Consider the following 20570-nt stretch of genomic DNA (forward strand, 5'->3'; position numbering starts at 1 on the left):
GAAATCAAGATCGTGCAAAGCTGCTTACTTGTCAAAATTCATTGTCCATAAAAAACTCCAGACGGCCAGTTTTAAGATCGTTCGAAATTTAAGAGCCTTTCAAAATTCGTGGCACATTACCGTATATACAAAATAGGTGTTACTTTCAGACTTGTTTTGATATTAGTCAGACTGATCACTCCTGTCAGTTGCAAGACAGTAGGTTGATTGGTTTTCCCTGAAATGTGTTATCAGTATTGCATATATGCTGAAAAAAATGCGAAAAAATAGCATAAGTTTTGTAACAGTGGTCTGATCAAGCTGATTTTAGAACTTTATCTGCGTCTTATAAATATTCATCAGTTCTCGAAGTTTTAAGCCAAAATGTAAAACAGCTTTCCAAGCAATGGCTTATGATTATATTGAACGTTTCTATTCATACTTTTAATTACATATTATTTTCAAAAAGCCTTAAATTACAAATAAACTTTAAATTATTCATAAAATGAGTGAATTGATTTTTTTTTGTTTAATTACAGAGGTGAAACAATGGCATTATCAAAACCTTCCCTCACACCTCAGATGGATGAGGAACAGGAAAACTACCTTCGCATGAGAGTGTTTCTGGAGCGTGCTACAGATGTTCTCAGAGATGTATTAACAAGAGAATTACAGAAAGCTTATCCAGGGGACTTTGACCCGTCCACAGGCATATTGTGTAATGTTCTGAACATCCCAGCTGTAAGAAAAAAATTGCTCCAATTAAGTAGAAGAAATGTTCTGAATGGAAGCCAAAAGCAGATTCTGTATCCAGCTGGGGCCCCTTCCCCAACTGCAAAAGTAAATGACTTTGATGTCACCTTAACTGTCCTGCTCTTACGCAATTTAACCACACTGGATCCAAACGCCAAATGGGACAGGCCTCCCAGCACTGACCTGTCCACAGAAGCTGACATTGGACGAGTGAAGACATATCGTAACAACCATATGCATGGTGCAGCCAGGCTTCCAACAGCAACATTTCAAAGTGACTTTGAAGGTCTTAAGGCAGTACTGCTACGTCTGTCAAAGATCTATACAGATCAAGACTATGACAAAGTACTCATCAATCCAATACAAACCTCAGGTATACAATTTTGAAATTTTATCAAGACAGCAAAGTTGACAAATATACAGACGCCATACAGGAAACGATGCAGCAAACCCGTCAAATGTTCCTACATTACTCAGACAAAAGTGCACATTTGTGCAAATTTTAGATTGAGATCTCAACTGGTTTCAGAGTTATGACACTCCAAATTTGGACCCAGCTGAGGGCTTGCTGTGCCTCACATGAATCTAGGTCATGGTGACCTAGTTAAGAAAAACACTATAACAATAGTTCTGCATATCCCATTGCTTTGTAGCTTTCATGACTTTATATTTTAACATTTCAGGAATCCAACTATCACACTGAAAATGGTCTGGCATATTTAAAATGCACTTAATTTTTACTTTGAAAAATCCTTTTCATTTTTTTCAAAATGATAGACACCCCACCATTTTAATCTAATTTTTCTCAATGTCTCCAAAGGGACATGTGTTTTTGCTTTATCTCATATTAAAGGGGAGGCTTTGAACTTAAAAGTGAAAGTGTTAAATCAATTTGTATATTTTGGAGACAAAAGTAATAAAACATTATAAGAAAATATCTGATATGGGCTATTGCATGGTCACTGATCCAGAACAATGTGCTATCAAACACACAACTTTAGAAATATCTACATTAGTTTACATGTTATCTTTCAGAATAAATTTCCTATAATGTTGTTATACTATAAAATATTTTCTTTTGATGTGAATGAAATTGTTTTATGCAGATATTCTTTTAATTATTGACATCCCAGCAATAGACCAGTTTCCATGTCTCCATCCATACGTACTTGTTGTCTCATGCCTTTTAAAAGATATTTAAAACCTAAATAAATAACCATATCATACATATGCCCAAAAATTTATTGTTTTATTATAATATGCATGTTTTCTTTTTGTAGGTCAGAAAAGTTACATGTTTTTCGTCCAAACCCAATCTAAAGCTACAAATAATGTCAGAGGCATTGCTCTCAAAAATATTCAATGCATGGATTAGAAACAAAGTTTGGTAATTTTTATGGTCCCACATGAAAAAGTGTGTATCAAAGTTTCATTGTCCTGGAACCACTTGTCATAAAAATTAATTCATAGTCTAACCCCAAATGTTACTGTCACAAATGGAAAATTTTCAACTGTGAAAGTGTTGTGCTCACTTTGCAAGCTCAATAAGTGCTGATTTCTTTTTTTTTTTTCATCATCTAATCTTTACAATTTGTATAAAGTTGTTAAAAACATAGCATTCTTCTCTACAGAACAATAATTTTTGCTGCAATTTTAGTTTGTTTGTCACTGAATTTTATAAATACAAATGCAGCATGCTAACAGTAAAAGAAACATAAAATGAACTATTTTCTATTAGTGGTGCAAAAATTATGTCAGAAATGCCAAACACTGTGCATTTTATTATATGTTTTAGTTGATAGCAAAACACCTCGTTACCTACTGCACTAAGGACTTGGTCAAAAATAACCTTTTTTTTTACATTTTTCTGGGAAACATAAGTTACCTATGTTTTAACCATGAGGCAAACCCCCTTGAGTTACAGTTAAAATATTTTGAAAGACATCCTTATGTCAACTTTACATCAGCTTTACATCACAATCTCCCATGACTGGATCACTACAAATATTATATCACTTGGAACATCCATTACCAGTACATGTCGAGTGTGCAGTACCATTTAGGCTCATTTAGGCTTCTTACATAATGGTACACACATGATAAATATTGCATGTAGAAGTAAATTTGAGACAGCAATGCATTTTTGTTCTACACACAGGTTATAAAAATTGATTACAATTTCAAAATTCAATTAGTAATATTTTTTTATACTACTGCATGTGAAATTCACCTCTATTAGGTTGGGGTAATATGCAGAATGCTTTGTATAACTATTTACATTAAATGTATTCTAAGGATAACATTTTATCTAACATAATCTACTCACCCAGAATTTTCTCTGGTCAGCAAGCATTTGCTGGGTGCCATTAAATGATATACTTTGCAAAATTATCATCCCGGTTCCTGTCACTGGCAGATTATATAATATAATGCAGGGTGGCCAAAGGAAAATGAAAAGTTCCTTTCATATTATGTATCATAGGTTAGATTTTTTAACCATATTTAACTAAAATAAAAATAGTTATTATAGAAAAATCATATTATTTTAGGTTATGTAAGATAAAATGTTAACTTGAAACTACCTGTTACATTTGTACAAAGTTGTAGCATTTTGTATATACATATAATTATTTTGACATATAAATAAATAGATAAACATGTACATTATGATAAAACAATAAGTTTTTGGGCATATGTATGATATGGTTATTTATTTAGGTTTTAAATATCTTTTAAAAGGCATGAGACAACAAGTACGTATGGATGGAGACATGGAAACTGGTCTATTGCTGGGATGTCAATAATTAAAAGAACATCTGCATAAAACAATTTCATTCACATCAAAAAAATTGATAGTATAACAACATCATAGGAAATTTATTCTGAAAGATAACATGTAAACTAATGTAGATATTTCTAAATTTGGGTGTTTGATAGTACATTGTTCTGGATCAGTGACCATGCAATAGCCCATATCAGATATTTTCTTATAATGTTTTATTACTTTTGTCTCCAAAATATACACATTGATTTAACACTTTCACTTTTAAGTTCAAAGCCTCCTCTTTAATATGAGATAAAGCAAAAACACCTGTCTCTTGGGAGACATTGAGAAAAATTAGATTAAAATGGTAGGGTGTCTATCATTTTGAAAAAATGACAAGGATTTTTCAAAGTAAAAATTAAGTGCTTTTTAAATATGCCAGACCATTTTCAGTGTGATAGTTGGATTCCTGAAATGTTAAAATATAAAGTCATGAAAGCTACAAAGCAATGGGATATGCAGAAATATTGTTATAGTGTTTTTCTTAACTAGGTCACCATGACCTAGATTCATGTGAGGCACAGCAAGCCCTCAGCTGGTTCCAACTTTGGAGTGTCATAACTCTGAAACCAGTTGAGATCTCAATCTAAAATTTAAGGTTTTTTCTATTCCCTATAATATCTACAAAATATGTGAAAATCATCGACTTTTTGTGACGGAGGGTACCCTCGCTGGATGAGTTGATATGGAATGACCCATTATCACTCTTACCATCTTATATTATATACAACAGGTAACATGGAAACTGAAAACTAGCAAGTGATTCAGTTCCATGGAATATAAACGCCACTGAAAATGCCTTGAAAATGAAAATTTCACAAAAAAAAAAAAAAAAAAAAGAATAATTACTGTAAATGTAAACCAACCAAGCCGATTTTTGAAAGCAACCTGTCTCTTTACCAAACAAAGCTACCCAGTAAATTTAAAGTAAAGTTGGCAGTTATGGGGCAAACGCCATGTATCAGAGCGACTATAACGATGATGAGGCAGACAGACAGATCGAGGCATGTATAGAGACACTTATAGTGTCCGTATATAACAAAATTTACTTGTTAACAAAAGGAAAACTGTCCAAAGATTGAACTAAATAGGCTGCATATAGTTGCCAATGTGTGTATAAAGAAAAAGACGTTTTCCGGCTATTTGACACATTGCATGATAGTTGTTTCTTTAGAAAAAATGTTTTACTTTCCCCACTTCTGGACACTTTTAAGAAAATGATTTATTTATAATAACAAAATGCAAACTTAACATCAAGTGAAAAAAAGATAAGCATTATTATGGCGAAGGAGCACCCTTTATGTCGAAAGTGAAGTTTCCATGTCAAAGATAATTTTAATTGTTTTTCATTTTAATTTGGCTAGGATGAACATTGGAATATTTAAGAATTCTAGAAAAAATTGAAAAAAAAAAAAGATTTTCATTTCTAGTGCTCTACTAAAATAAATATGTAATAATGCTACAGTACAAACATTCATTCTAATACATAATACTTGGTTCCAATTATGTTGAACATTTTAGGCATTGTTTCAGGAGTACCTACTGCTTGCCCACTCATGTCAGTGAACCTCCCTAGAAAAGACAAAGACTTTTGTGGACGAGAGGAATTGTTGACAGAGATCCAACAAGATGTTGAGAACAACTCAGAGATTGTGCTCTTGACAGGGATGGGTGGTATTGGCAAGACCAGCATTGCTGTAGAGACGGGGCATCGCATGAGTGAAGAAGGTAGAGATGTTTTCTTTCTAGACATGAGGCAGGTTGAAAATCTAGATTCTGTTCAGTTATCACTAGTGCAACACTACAATCCTAAGATTTTTTTTGAAAGAAATATATGGTGATTATCAAAACTTATTTCAAAAGACTCTTTCTGAGATAAACTCGGCAACTGTGGTTATCTTTGACGGCATTGATCATTTTTTAAGAGCTAAGAAAGCAGAACAGTTTTTACAATTATGTCAGGATATGTTGAAAGCATCAAAGCACATCTCTTTAGTTTGTACAAGCCGTCAATCATTTGACCTCACATCTGTGAAAGTAAACGAAAAAGTAGTCTCCCATCTTGATGTTAAATCATCAACTCAGCTCCTGTCAGGTGGGGGTTCTACCTCTCAAACAGAAGAAGAGACAGAAATCTTGGAAGAAATAGCTGCTAGATGTGGGTACTGTCCTCTTGCCTTGAAATTACTAGCACCTCAAATAGGAAAGAAAGGAGGTGTGCGAATGAAAGAGAAAATAGACAGAAAGGGAATTTTTGAAGTAACAGATACATCTGAATTTGAAAGAATGAAGTCAACTTTTGAAATATCCTATGAAGCGTTGTCTGATAGCGAAAAAGATATGTTCTGCAGTCTGTATATATTCCCAGTGTCATTTCATTTGACTGATGTTTCAAACATTCTCCAAAAAGAAGAGGGCGAATGTGAAGATCTTCTTGACAGTCTCACATCCAAGTCCCTTGTAAACCAAGTGAGTGATCAGGTTTATGATCTACATCCTTTGTTAAATGCCTTTTCTGAGTCCCAAGCAAATCAACTTCCTGATAAAAAATCAACGATAGAAATTTCATACTGTAAATATTATAGTGATAGGGCACATACATTGGCAGTAATATTTGAATCCGCATTTACAAAATTTGCAAATGAAATAGCAGCAATCATACTTCCACATTTGTTGTGCAGTGGAAAGCTCTTGTTAAAAAACCTAAGCCAATACCTTCAAAATAGATCAACAAGCACAACTGCACTGGGCATGGATGTTGACACAGGCTATGATGATTTTATACAAAGCCTTATGAAAATAGCCATTTTTTTGCAACAATTGTGTTTGTTTAATGAAGCTCTGCACCTATTAAAAGAATTAGAAAATACTCTAAAAACAAAACAATACAATGTGCTTGCAATAAAACAAACTAGTATACACTTATCTTCAGTATATGATAGTATTGGGGGTATTTTGCGTGCTTTGGGAAAGTATGATGATGCACTGGAATATAACATGAAAAGTATTGAAATACGTGAAGAGTTGGTTGGTTCCAAACACCTACTCACTGCACAATCATACAACAATCTTGGTACCCTGTATCATGATATGCGTAGGTTTGATGATGCTCTGACATATTTAAAGAAAAGTCTTGCTATAACTGAAGAGCAGTGTAGTACAAAAACCACTCAAATGGCTGACTCATACAACAATCTGGGTGTTGTTCTGTACGCTATGGGCAAGCCCGATGATGCACTTACTTATTATGAGAAAAGTTTTGCAATACAGAAAGAGCTGCTTCGTACTGAACATCCTCATACTGCTGGCTTATACAACAATTTAGGAATCCTGCTACATGGCATGGGTAAGTATGACGATGCTCTGATTTATCGTAAGAAAGCTCTTAAAATACAGGAAGAGCTGTTTGGCATCGAACACACTAAAACTGCTGACTCGTACAACAATGTTGGTATTGTTCTACAAGACATGGGCAAGTATGATAATGCATTGAGTTACCACAAGAAAAGTCTCGAAATACGTGAAAAGGTGCTTGGCACCAAGCATATTGAAACTGCTGACACGTACAACAATATTGGCATTGTCCTGCATGGCATGGGTAAGAATGATGATGCATTGAGCTACCACAAGAAAAGTCTCGAAATACGTGAAAAGCTGCTTGGCACCAAGGACATTAGAACTGCTGACACGTACAACAATGTTGGCCTTGTCCTACGTGACATGGGTAAATATGATGATGCTCTGAAATATCTTAAGAAAAGTCTTGCAATATTGGAAGAGCTGCTTAGTATCAAACATCCTAAAACTGTTGACTTATACATGAAAATTGGTTTTCTGCTGATGCGGATGCGTAACTATGATGATTCAATGGCATTTCTTATGAAAGTTACGGCAATATGTGAAGAGGTAGGAAGCGATCACTCTAGAACTGCTAACTCGTACAATGATGTTGCTTATGTACTTCATGAAAAGGGTAGTTATGAGAGTGCACTAGCATATTACAAGGTAAGTCTCGAAATACGTGAAAAGTTGTATGGCACCAAACACATTAAAACAGCTGAATCGTATAACAATATTAGTGTTGTTCTACGTGGCATGGGTAAGTATGCAGAGTCTCTTACATATCTGAGGAAAGCTCTTGATATATATGAAACTCAATTTGGTGTAAAGCATGAAAAAACACAGTCATGCTACCTAACATTTGCAGAAATCTTGGTAAAAACCAAGTCGTACAAAGATGGGGTTTTGTATTTGACGAAATGTGCATCAGTTCAAGAAGAGTTACTTGGTATCACCCACCCCAGTACAATAGATACATGTAAAAAGATTGGTACTGTTCTAATACTGATGGGACAATTTGCAGAAGCAATTGCATACTTCAATAAGATCAACTGGGACATGGTTATTGTCAGGCAAGCCTGGTAATATTTTTGGTCCCAAAAAGAACACAATCCTCGACCCAGATTGTAAAATGGCATTAAGCCCTTAAAATACCACTGTAAAAAGGGTCTTTTTTAAAACGTATTTTGTGTACTAAACTATCACCCTAAACCCCACGTGGAATTGGGAATGTTTGTATGAAAAACAATTACAGCCAAACATAAATTAAATATCTACCATGTGTATAGTGTATATACATAAAAATATGTGAAGGAAAATACGTATTTGATGGAAATTGTCCGAGAAAATCCCTTAAAAGGTAAGTTACATCAAGTTGAGTTCAAAAATGTTAATAGACATGTACCTAATTCTATGTATATATTTTCATGACAGCAATGAACATATTGATTGCCCTTAACTTTAACAATACCAGTTTGGTTACATGCAGGCGTGTACATGAGTGTGTGCATTTGTTTGTAAGAGTTTGAAAGAGTATTTCCTTTTTTTTACAGAAAGATAAAGAGACCAATATCAGATTACTGTTTTAAAAAGCGTCTCACTAAAATAAAAAAAGAGAAAAATACATGAGAGGTGGGAACACTTTGTAACATATTTCAAGTGCTTTGATGACTTTCCATTCCTGAATACCAATATATTCTAGGGCAATTATAAAGTGTGTTGTATATTGAATATTTTTTCTTTAAAACTAGAGATATTATGCCACAACCCACGGTTTAAAAAATAGGATATTAAACGTGTATTTCATTTATACAGTTGCCAGTATTTTCTTATAATTAAGTGCATTCATCCTATTGTTTTTAGCGCCAACCGTGGTAGTCAGTTTAAACTGTTACAATGAAGTTGTATGAAACTAACAATACCAAACTATATCACATCTCTTTGTAATTATACTTTTATATGTTCCATACAGTGGATAACTGGTATATTTAAGATAATATTGGTATTGGCATTGTGTGAAAATTTATATTATGGACCGTATTACCTGAAATGAATCAAGCAAAGAACATAATGATAATAGTGAGTTAAAATTTTACAATTCCAATATATATATATATATATATATATATATATATATATATATATATATATATATATATATATATATATATAAAGATGAATTACGGTTATGACTCATTCTTTTCAATGGTAAAAAATGTTAATTTTACAGTTACTCCATTTTTTAAGTCATAAATTCTTGAAACATCCTTTGAGTGGTAGCAACAAAATTGAGGCACAGGCACCCTGATAGTTTTATTATAAACAGTAAAAGCATCTCAAATGCTACACAGTTATTTTTTAATGATTCCAAAAACTGTGCATCTGTAACATTAACCATTTTACTCTATTGAAAAGATTGCACCATTATTGGATATAACCCAGGGTCTTTATGAAGTTTACTTTTAAAGGTAGTCACAATGTCTTTAATACTACTGGACGTGGTATTATTAAGAGGCAAATTATAATGTCACTGAAATATTAAAACGCTATGTTATATGTTTTTAATTTGTTTGTAGTGTATCTTCCAGAATATCTTAACAAAGCATATCAAATATTGTTGGATTGAAAGATAAATTCCATAATATTGCACTTGCCAGAATTGAATGTACCAAGTTAAATAGCTAATGATGAGTTATTTTATCCTCATTGTACTGTTATTGAATATCAGTGATGTGAACAATTGTTAGTGTTGCACTAGGCATTTGTTAACATTGTGATGTAATGAAACTAATAATAAATTCATAAAGTAAAACAAAAGGGTTGTTGTTGTGCATTTTCTAAAACTACCCTCCCCTGCTTGTTAATCAGTGTCATCAAATCCACAGTTTAAGTCAGTCATCATAGAATCTGTGCATATCTGCGGTGTAAATTCCCTTTAAGACCAAATTACTATGTCAAATGTATAATTTTAAGACATAATTAGCTTATTAAGCTATGACAAAGGCAAGGGTGGTGCAATAAATAAGATGTAATGCATGTATTCACTGTTCATTAAAAGAGAAATGTCACACTTGAAAAAAATTGCCACGTACACACACATACACACACAAGCGCGCACGTACACACACACAAACGCACTGTTAGTACTAATTAAACTTACCTACATATCCATCAGGATCCCTTCCATCCAGCTTGTCGGCGATAGTTTACCTTACCCCTGTGGCAGGAGTGCACGTCCCAGTAACGCAAGTCCGCCCGGAATGCAAGTCCTAGGGCATGCAATGCTAGGAATGGAAGTCCTAGGGCATACGTTACTAGGATTTAATGTCCGTAGGACAAAGGCTCCCAAGTAATCTAAGTCCTACGTGTAGTAATGCACGTCCTAATGGGACGTGCGTTCCTGACATTTTAGTTACGCATGTCCTATATAGTTTACACCAAGAAATTACATGAATAAATAGATATAGAGACATACTAGTTTTAAAGATATAATAAATGTTTGCTTTATTCTATTAATATGACATTTTATCTTTATATTTTACAATGTTTTCCGATAGGCAGTGAAGAAACAAAAACAATTTATTTATTTTATGTGTATTTTACATCAAGAATACGCAAAATTTGACGTGTTAACGCATATTTTTGGCGTACTCCTCCCTCAGTGCACAATATGTATGAGCCTGGTTTGCCCGATATTTTTTTTTTAAACAAAATAAGTCACCATCCAAAGGCATCCCTTATTTTCATCCTGTGAGGTATATGTACAGTGTATATTATTTCATGTCCTTTTCTACTGGGGTGTACCTTTTGTGTCAAAATTCTTATTTTCTCTCCCTCTCTCTCTTTTTCAAAATCTTATTCCTAAGAGAAATATCACTTTACACAAAACGCGGGATTTCCGTTCTTAGATTTTTAATTCGGTTTACACTCGCTGAAATTGAAAAATAACCTCAAACTCGATGGAAATTTGCTCTTGGAAAGTATGGGCTGAGATAAAGATAAATCAAGACAGTTTAGAAATTGAAAATTGCAATATAAAAATATATTGCAATATGTATATAATGTTCTGTAATGACCCTTTGCTATTTTGGGGCTTTGATACTTAAAAAACAAAACAAAACAGTTGTAAATGTAATGAGTACGGAATTTCGAACACATATTAGACATTTAAAACACCATTAAACATTTTGCTACAAGTAAGATATCGGGGTAAGAGGGGTGGGTGGGTAAGGTCAAGTCAAAGGTAGGTCTCGAACCCATAGATGCAATAGAACGACCTATGATATCTTACCATGTGGTCTTGCACGCTAACCACTACACAGACGAGCTGAAATTGCAATCCCCTCATTTTTTTGTCTGACATATGGCTCACCAGAAGGATTTCATATGCATTTATAGTTTTATCATTTAACAGTATTATTGCCTAGGACTTTCAAATGGCCAGACTTTTATTTCTGTCATAACATGAATAAAAGTCCAACAGTAATACAAGTCCTACCTACTCTAATTATGAGCCAGGAACTTAAGTCCCTGTAGGACTACTATTCCTAAGTAATGTTAGTCCTACGGACAACCATTACCAGGTTCCTGGGGGACTTGGATTACTGTTACACCCCCTCCTTTTCTGTTGCACTCTTCCGAAGCAGATTTTTACCTGCAGCACATATATAAGCTGGGCAGTTTTACTATTCAGTCCACTCCTATTTCAGTGACTTAACAACATCAATTTTTCCATTTTTTTATTCAACATTTTTGTACAGTTTTTTACGTCATATTGAATAATTATGACACGGTCCAACATGAAAGTTGTAAAAAACAAAGCGTCAGAGTTTAAATCTTTTGAATTCCTTGATGTGAATGTCTCCACCCGGAAAGATATGCTGCATTTGATTCTGATATACCGTCCACCCTACTCAAAGAGGCACAAGTACACCGTATCTAGCTTCGTAGACGAATTTTCCAAGCTTTTAATATCCACATGGATAACGAGATATGCAGCGATGTTAGGAGGTTTAAGGACCTGATTGAATCAATGGGTTTGACTCAACACATCAGAACAGCCACCCACTCAAAGGGTCATATCCTAGACTTAGTGCTGACTCGCACCGACTTCTGCCTTCAAAGTTTTACTTTAGACCACAGCCTTCCTTCAGACCATGCTGCAATCCACTTCGTGGCAGACCTTGTACGCCCGGAACCTTCAAAAAGAGTCATCCAACGTAGAGATATCTCGAAACGTGATCCAGTAATCCTAAATGATGCGTTTAAACATGTTTTTGAGGATGCAGAACAGACCACAGATCCAAGTACCTTAGTAGATCTGTATAATACGTCTATATCCAAGATCATGGAAGATATTGCACCAATGCAGACCAGAGTCAAGTTGGTGAAACAGAGGGCTGAATGGTTTACATCTGAACTCAGCGAAGAAAGGAAAAAGATCAGGAAGCTTGAACGTCAGTGGTGCAACTCAAAATTGGAAATACACCGGGAATTATTCAAAACTGCCAGAGCTAACTATCACACCCTCCTTGAAAAGCAAAAAACTGTACACCATCGGACCTGTATTGAAGGTGCTGATCAAAGGGAACTCTTTAGGATTGTGGACAAGATTTCAGAATCTAAGTCAAGCCAGCTAAGTGTGCTTCCTGACATGGAAATGTCAACACTTCCTCTAGTTTTTGCAGATTTCTTCACAAACCGGATCAAGGATATTCGTAAGGACTTAACTCAAAATGCTACCACAGGATCCTCAGAATCAGATCCATTACCAAGTGAATTTCAAGACAGGTGTGCCAGTCAGGGTGGTGGGGCCCAACTGAGCAATTTCCTACCGGTCTCAGAGAAGGATATTATCTCTGTTATAAAGGGGATTAATTCTAAGTTTTGTGCTCTGGATCCCATGCCAACATATACAGTGGTCGGAATAATTTTGTTTCCGTTGTACACCGGTGTAACATCGTTCGAAATGGTTTAATCCCTATCTTGTGAATAGAAGGGGGCGGACAAACAATGGAGGGCCGTATAAATCCCTTCAAAATTCGAACGCACAAACACAATAGCTTAGGTGGAATAACACAATACTTAATACGAGTGAACCCCATGACGCCGGTTTCTGTGGCCCAGCGCGAGCGTGACAATACGCTGTAACTAGGTGTAATCAACAGCAGGATACATCAGCCAGAAGGTCCCTATTGTTTGTTGCGGCGATAGGATTATAGCTTGAAGAGGCTAAACCCATGCTAAGGCGTGCCACGCGAAGCGAACTGTCCTTTTGTTCACTAGTTTGGCACGCACAGCTGGTTTTTAGTGTTGCTAACAAACTGCTAGCTAAATTTGTTATCAGTTATTTCATCCTATATGAAATTTCCGCAGTCAAAAATTGAACTAATTATTGTTTGTTTGGTTGAAATGCATGAGCGTCAGCATCAATCTGTCTCAAAAAATTCCTACTGCATTAATTTATAAATGTATAATTCATTTATGTACTTACGTTTTAATTTGAAATATCTGCATTCAAGCGTTCAAGTATTTATAAAACATGAATGATAATGAAAGAGGAATAAGGAAATAACATATTACTTATATTATGCTTATATTATAATATTGAAATTAAATGAGGTTCATTGACATAGGCGCAATGACAATCCAACTACAACGTGCAACAGGGGGATTCTGGCTGTATGATCATACAATATACGAAAGTACGGTCAATTAAAAGTGTAAATCATCAGTTAAAGAGGAGGGGGTCTTACTATAGCTCGCTATCTATTGTTAAACCCGACTGTTATTATCTCTCGAACAAGCTTAAAGCATGCCTATACAATTACTGTGTCTCCGGCTGCCGTTCAGAAACACTATGTCGAACATATTTTGCTACAGTGAGAAACATGGTACACTAGCGACTTGTTTTAGATCACTCAAGAAAGGATGCATACGTGCCACACCAGAGGAAAAACAATCAAGTATGCATCTGATCCTTTAATAGTAATTGCACAGTGCATGTTACTAGACCTTTGTCCTAACTCAGTAGTTAGGAATAGGATGTTTGGATAAAAAGCTTCTATTCAACTCGCTTAGACCTAGGGCGTGATGCTATCATCCGATGAAACACGTAACTGAACCCTCTACCTGTACCTGAAGTCCCTTTAGCTGAAACAAAAACTGCCCCTTGAACATGTCCATTTTTTAATCGTCAAATGATTTGTGATTTCATTGAACGTCTTTGATCGAAAGCTTTCAAGTGACAATAACCGAACCGTGTGTTGATTATATATTAAAGCGTAATTAAGTTTATTCAACATGATCTATTTTGTAAACGATACTTGCCAAGATTGAGCTTGGATTGATCACCGTCACTATTTAGCTACTCGCCTATAATGCGTGCTGAACGACAGACAACTTAAAAATATTATCTGTGTAACTGTGCAAATGAACGCATTTAGTTAAAATATAACGAAGCCGGCATTTAATCCATCGAACATATTTATATTTGTTCTTTTAAACCCAGTGTAAGGTTAACGCAAAATCAAAGCAAGCCTTGCAGACTGGTTTTGTTTAAACTGTCGTGCATCAAGTAAATCTAAGTAAAGCCTGTTTCTACTTCGCAGTGTTCATCCCAGCCATAAAACTGCATGAAGGATAACAAGACTCCGTAGACCTGTTCTTCAGGTTTCCAGGAGTCCCGTGTAACACAATAATATCGAAGGCCTGAGAGTAATACATATATGAGGCCGTGTATGAAAGATTTAACAAATTAGAAATTCAAGAATTTATACATGCTTGGTACATGCACATCACTTAATAAGTCATTTCACAAAAATCGCATCTAATATTGTTTAGATTAACCTTTACTTTTATCGATCTCATCCCATTGCCTTAACCACCTAAAAGAAATATAGTGAACATGAGGAAAAGTAACACGTTTACATGCAGGCGAAGGAGTTAAACTTCAATATTAATCGCGAACAATATCAACAGCGACTAAAGGCCGTTGTCTGTCTTTCACACTTTTACACAATCACACGAAGGTTTAATAAAGGGAGTCGCGACGCGATATCTATCTCTTTCATTCGAACAAGCAAAGGGCTGACCCGAAGTAAGCTTTCTATACTAATGTCCTTTTTATTGTATATTGTAATTACTCTACTTGCTCGCCTCCATTGTCTTGTAAAAGTGACAAAGAAAGTGTTGTATTCACACACGAGTTGAAAGAACTTTGCATAACTCCTTTGCCTTAAGTTGCATTATGTCTTTCTCAAGGTTATAATCAGTGTGAAGAGGGTGTCTTGCCTCATTTAAAAAGGGTGTTGTTCTTCATACTGGTTGTTGCTTAACTTATGCTAATCTTAAACTTTTATGTACCAATATGGTTTTAATAAATCGCCAAAATTATGAATTTAATGAACATTGTGTATCACACGTTTTGATACGATTTAAATAAATGGACGAGGAGGATTACGGTATTAGGTTCTATTTACCTCTGGCTTTAACTTCGCCCTGCTATATAAATGAACAAATGTTGCAGATCGTAACAAAAAACTTTCTTATAGTGTTTTATGACATATATGATTTACACATTTGATAGTGAAACACTCCTCGACTTTAACGAATCACCTGACGTAAACTGTCTACCCGCGCTCCCCGAAAAAACTGTTTCTTTTAATATTGAAATGAATTGCTTTTAAGGCAAAGAAGTCCATTAAACCCTTTAGTCTCAACATCATTGTACAGCATGTTGTAATCGATATTTAAAAAAGTTAATTTTGTACTTCGCTTTCATCGAGGATACCTCAAGTTGAGGTTACAATTACATCGCTCGCCTATGCTACTGGAATATATATTTAAGGACAAATTAAGCTTTGTAAAGTCCCTATTGTCACACACCATAGATACTTTATTTTGTCTTGAATGAAAAAATAGCCTCAATTTATCGTTTTGTGCTTAAACCTTTCATTACTTGAAGCAAGATCTGTACTATAGCTACCAAGACGTACATGCATCAAGTTGGGTCTGCTGGGGGAGGGGAGCATTTAAATGATAAACGAGGAAGTCTACCTGCAAAAGCAGCAGCAGTGGTTTAAATAATCGCTATCTAGACTCCTTTTTCTTTGACAGCAACATAAAAAGTGTTTAGGGAGAAAGTCACACAAAGACCCGACGTTGTTTTGTCTTCAGCATTTCCTCTTCCTTGTTATCTGCAATTACTATCGTCAATTAATGAAATCGAGAAAGCAATTAAGTGACGGCACATTGAATATAGTCACTAGGTGCATTTCACTGAGTGTTTACAAGATCTAGCGACACATTTTATCGCCACACGTTCTAGTTTAGAAAATTAAACAGTTACTCTGGCGGCTCTCCGTCATTGCTATGAATCTGACATCGAATTTAGTCCAAAATATTAGTAAATTCAGATTTATTAGCTAAAACGTAAATTGCGCTAATTTGTCAGATAATCAAAAATGCCGGTGATCCACGCGGAGGGTACGCTTTCCTGAAGGTAGCGGCGACGAACGGCGACGATATTTTTCTGAATAGTGAACCTTTATTAGTTACGAAAAGCCCCCTTTTCAACAGGCACGTTTTATTAATTACTTCATGTCACAAAGTTAATTTATACAGGCAAAACTTTATTCAAGGAAATAGTTTCACGAAATGAACGAGAGTAAAATATAAGTCGGCACAAATATAAGGCATACAACAATGAGTAATGTTATGGATCATGTTATGGGCCATGTCGGATTATAATGGCATACATGTACCTTGATGCAAAACAGTCTATCGTTTCTTCCACCGCGAGTTCCTTTATTTAATGTAATGTATTACTCATTACCCGTTTTATTTGACACTCTCTCTTTTTATCTCCCTTCCCCTTTCTCTTGTTAGAAGGAGGGTAAATAATTAAGCACTCAAAATCTGCACCACCAAACTTCAGAAAAACATAAGTCGACGAACCAGTGGGCTGATCCACAACATCCGACACAGCAGAATGAATCAAATAACAGCTAGCACAAATTTATATGCAGTTAGCTATAGTGTCACTACATACATAATCAGCTGCACGCGCGAAGCTGTTGAACAAAAGGATAGTTCGCTACGGGAGACCGTTTGTTTACATAAGTACTCTAAGGGGGCGTGGCTACCCAGGCGACCAGGGGATTAGGCTAGTTACTATATGCCGTCAACAATCGTTTAGCGACCTATCATTATACACTCTCTCTATTGTATTTTCCACCGCATTAATCGCAGTGTAATCTTCAAATGGTCCACGGGGTAAATGTACACATTCTTAATCCAAGTACGGTATAGTGAAAGAGTGTATTAGTGTGTTATCTCCAGTTCTCCTGAGATAAGTAAATCTGTCTTTCTCAACAGGTATCTTTCCATCAAACTGCAAAACTGCAATTGTTAGACCATTACTTAAAAAGCAAGGGCTGTGTAAAAATGTCCTGAAAAACTATAGACCAATATCAAATCTACCCTTTTTAGGTAAATTTCTTGAAAAAATGGCATGTTCCCAACTAAGCAGCTATCTATCTGAAAATAAACTCTTTGGGAAATTCCAGTCTGCCTATAGAGAAGGCCACAGCACTGAGACAGCTCTACTTCGAGTCCACAACGACATAATGCTTGCCCTGGATAAACAAAGAGATGTCATTTTAGTTCTTCTAGACCTCTCAGTGGCTTCCGATACCATAGATCATAATATTCTTCTTCACAGGTTGCAGCATCGTTTTAGAGTGAATGGACTTGCACTTAGTTGGTTTACCTCTTACCTGAAAAACAGAACACAAAGGGTTTCAATAGAGTCGGTTTTATCTCAGCCAGTTAACTTGGAGTACGGTGTCCCACAAGGGTCTGTGTTAGGTCCGATCCTATTCTCATTATACATGTTACCTGTAGAAGATATCATACTAAAGCATGGTCTGAACACTGTTATTTTTGCAGATGACACACAAGTATATATTACATGCAAGAGCAGCCAGTCTGCAACAATCACTTCTATGGAGACTTGTCTTGCAGAGATTCGAGAATGGATGAAAGTGAACATGTTGGCTTTAAATGATAGTAAGACTGAGTTGATATGGTTTACATCAAGGTTCAAGGCAAATAGAAAAAATGTAGCAATTGCCAACATTTGCATAGGAGATGTTCTTATAAAACCACCTAGTTCTGTAAAAGATCTGGGAGTTACCCTCGATGAAAATGGCACTATAAGCAAGCGTGCATCTGAAGTGTGTAAATCAGCATCTTATGCACTATGGCGCATTAGAAAAATAAGGAAAGTGTTAGATAACAAAACCACTGAAAAATTAGTACATGCATTTATATCATCAAGATTAGATTACTGCAATAGTCTCCTCTTTGGTATTTGTGACTATCAGATTAAAAAGTTACAAGTTATTCAAAACTCAGCTGCAAGACTGGTTTGTCAAATTAAGTACAATAGTACACACCATATCACTCCCATTCTGAAAGAATTACACTGGCTGCCTGTCAAGCAGGGGATTGATTTTAAAGTACTCTGTATTATTTTTAAGGCGATCCATTCACAAGGACCATTATATTTATCTGATCTTATCTGTTTTAACTTACCACGGCAGTCCACACGTTTTAATACTGAGAATGATTTTATTTTAGAACATTCTGTTTTAGAGAAGGGGTGCCTAAAAAGTTATGGAGATCGTGCTTTTATAATCTACGCCCCAAAAGTGTGGAATGGTCTACCAAATTTTATTAGGAAAACAGAAGACTTTGACAATTTTAAATCTCTTTTAAAGACCCACTTTTTTAATTCTGTCTATATCTCTTAGATTTTATTTTAATATATATATATGTTTTTTTTTTAATAAGATTGATTTTTAGTAGTGTAAATTTTAAATGGTTTCCAATGAGAGTTTATGATTAAAATATTGTAGTCATTTTAATGATTTTAGTATATTAGCCACTATTGTAAGGCGCCTTGAGATAGAATGTAAGGCGCCATATAAGAATCTTATTATTATTATTATTATTATTAATTATTTTTTTTAAATTTCATTCCGCTCTTGTTGTTTTTTCATCTTCAAAAATATCCTTAACACAGCTCAAACCTATCATTGATATAAATACTAATTTTAAAAGCCTTCTCAGGACTGCTGGTCCACTCCAGGATTTTCTTTGCCCAGTACATTCTGAGGAATCCATGCATCTTGCCCTCCTTTACCATTTGTAGCCAGGAAAATGAGACCAAGTACTCGGGAATTCATCTGTTAATACATCAAGGATAATTCGTATTGTCGATTTTCAGCCCTCTTCATTATTGATAGTGATTTTATAATTGTATTTTACTTTTCAACTGAGTCACTCAACTAAAGAAAATATGTATTCCATGCAATGCCCAACCAGGCAAATGTCCTGCAAAATACAGTTTAAAATGTTATAATGCACTCCTTCCATAATCTTTTCATAAAAATGCCGATATTTTAATTTCTTGATTTTTCCTCAAACAGAATGATGTATGCATTTTAAATAGTTTATCAATAAATTCATTTTATTTGTTATTACTTTATCTAAAATTTGGTGTATCAATGGGAAATTTGTTTAATGCCCGAACAAAAAAGAAAATTAAATACATGTAGCCTAGGTTCCTATATTCAGCGAAAAGGTCCAGCAATTAAGAGAAAGTAAAGATAAACTTTAGGCTAGGATGGTACATCAGGCCAACACAGTACCCAAGTACCAGACTCGGCACCAAATGACCCTAAATTCACCGGTATATAAAACCACACTATCCATTTTCAAGGTGCATCAGTACGTGCTTCCAAGTATTAGATGTGACCGCACTCTTGGCTAGTACTCGATGTGATAGTGATGATTCTCAGCGGGGTTGGAAAGTAGTGGATCTCATCTCAAAATTTGTTCAGGGGTATGATTCTGTGAAATGCGTACTCAAACACACCTTGAAAATGGGAAGCGTGGTTCGATCTGAATTCGCAATCATTCGGTGTTGGGTCTGGTACTTGGGTAGGTCTGGTACACCTTTCCTTTCATCGGCAAAGCTCATGCTTAAATTAAAAAGCACTGTTTATGTAATATTATGTAATGCCATCTGTCTGTGTGCATGTTATGAATTCATTATATTTTCTGTATTTTGAAGAAAGAAATAAAAATAAGAAGAGTTTCCATTTTAATTTTTACGGATAAGAACAATTACAAAATACCCTGTAACATAAGTCAACGTGATTACACTAAATGAGAATAAAAGTATATTTATTAAAATCCACTAACAGAAAGTATATATATACAGAGCATATATATGTTCCACTATATGTCATCATAACATAAAAAATGACTATGAAAATATTCCTAGTAATTATTTTCTAAAAGTTAAGTTGCAAAGCTTTTTGAAAAGGTTTGTCTGCTTGCTACTGTATGTGCATTGCTACCCTCTACCAGGGCGACTGATAGATTTTTACAGATATTCACAGATATGTCTCTAGCTAGATAGATGGTCATTTAGGGCTCAACTCACCCTGTTGAGAAATCTCAAGGCTGATTACATGGCTGGTAATTGTTTGCATAACTGCTCAGGCACTGCCACTTAGCAGGTCCAGTCTAATAAGTCATTCACACTAGCACTTTTGACCGCGGTCAAACTATCTAGCTAGAGACATATCTGTGAATATCTGTA

General features: G+C 35.1%; 1 protein-coding gene and 1 long non-coding RNA gene across 2 annotated transcripts in view; one reads left to right on the top strand and one right to left on the bottom strand.

Moving 5' to 3' along the window:
• LOC106179460 (uncharacterized) overlaps positions 1-20570 on the top strand; it is a 70940-nt gene that overhangs the window by 49139 nt on the left and 1231 nt on the right. The gene's annotated exons all lie outside the window — the stretch shown is intronic.
• Positions 1-20570, bottom strand: part of LOC106179461 (deoxyribodipyrimidine photo-lyase-like) — a 59982-nt gene that overhangs the window by 23534 nt on the left and 15878 nt on the right. The window lies entirely within an intron of this gene.

Source organism: Lingula anatina, chromosome 10 (genome assembly GCF_051362555.1).
Source record: "Lingula anatina isolate TDL-2025a chromosome 10, LinAna3.0, whole genome shotgun sequence".
In the NCBI taxonomy this organism is placed as follows: Eukaryota; Metazoa; Brachiopoda; class Lingulata; order Lingulida; family Lingulidae; genus Lingula; species Lingula anatina.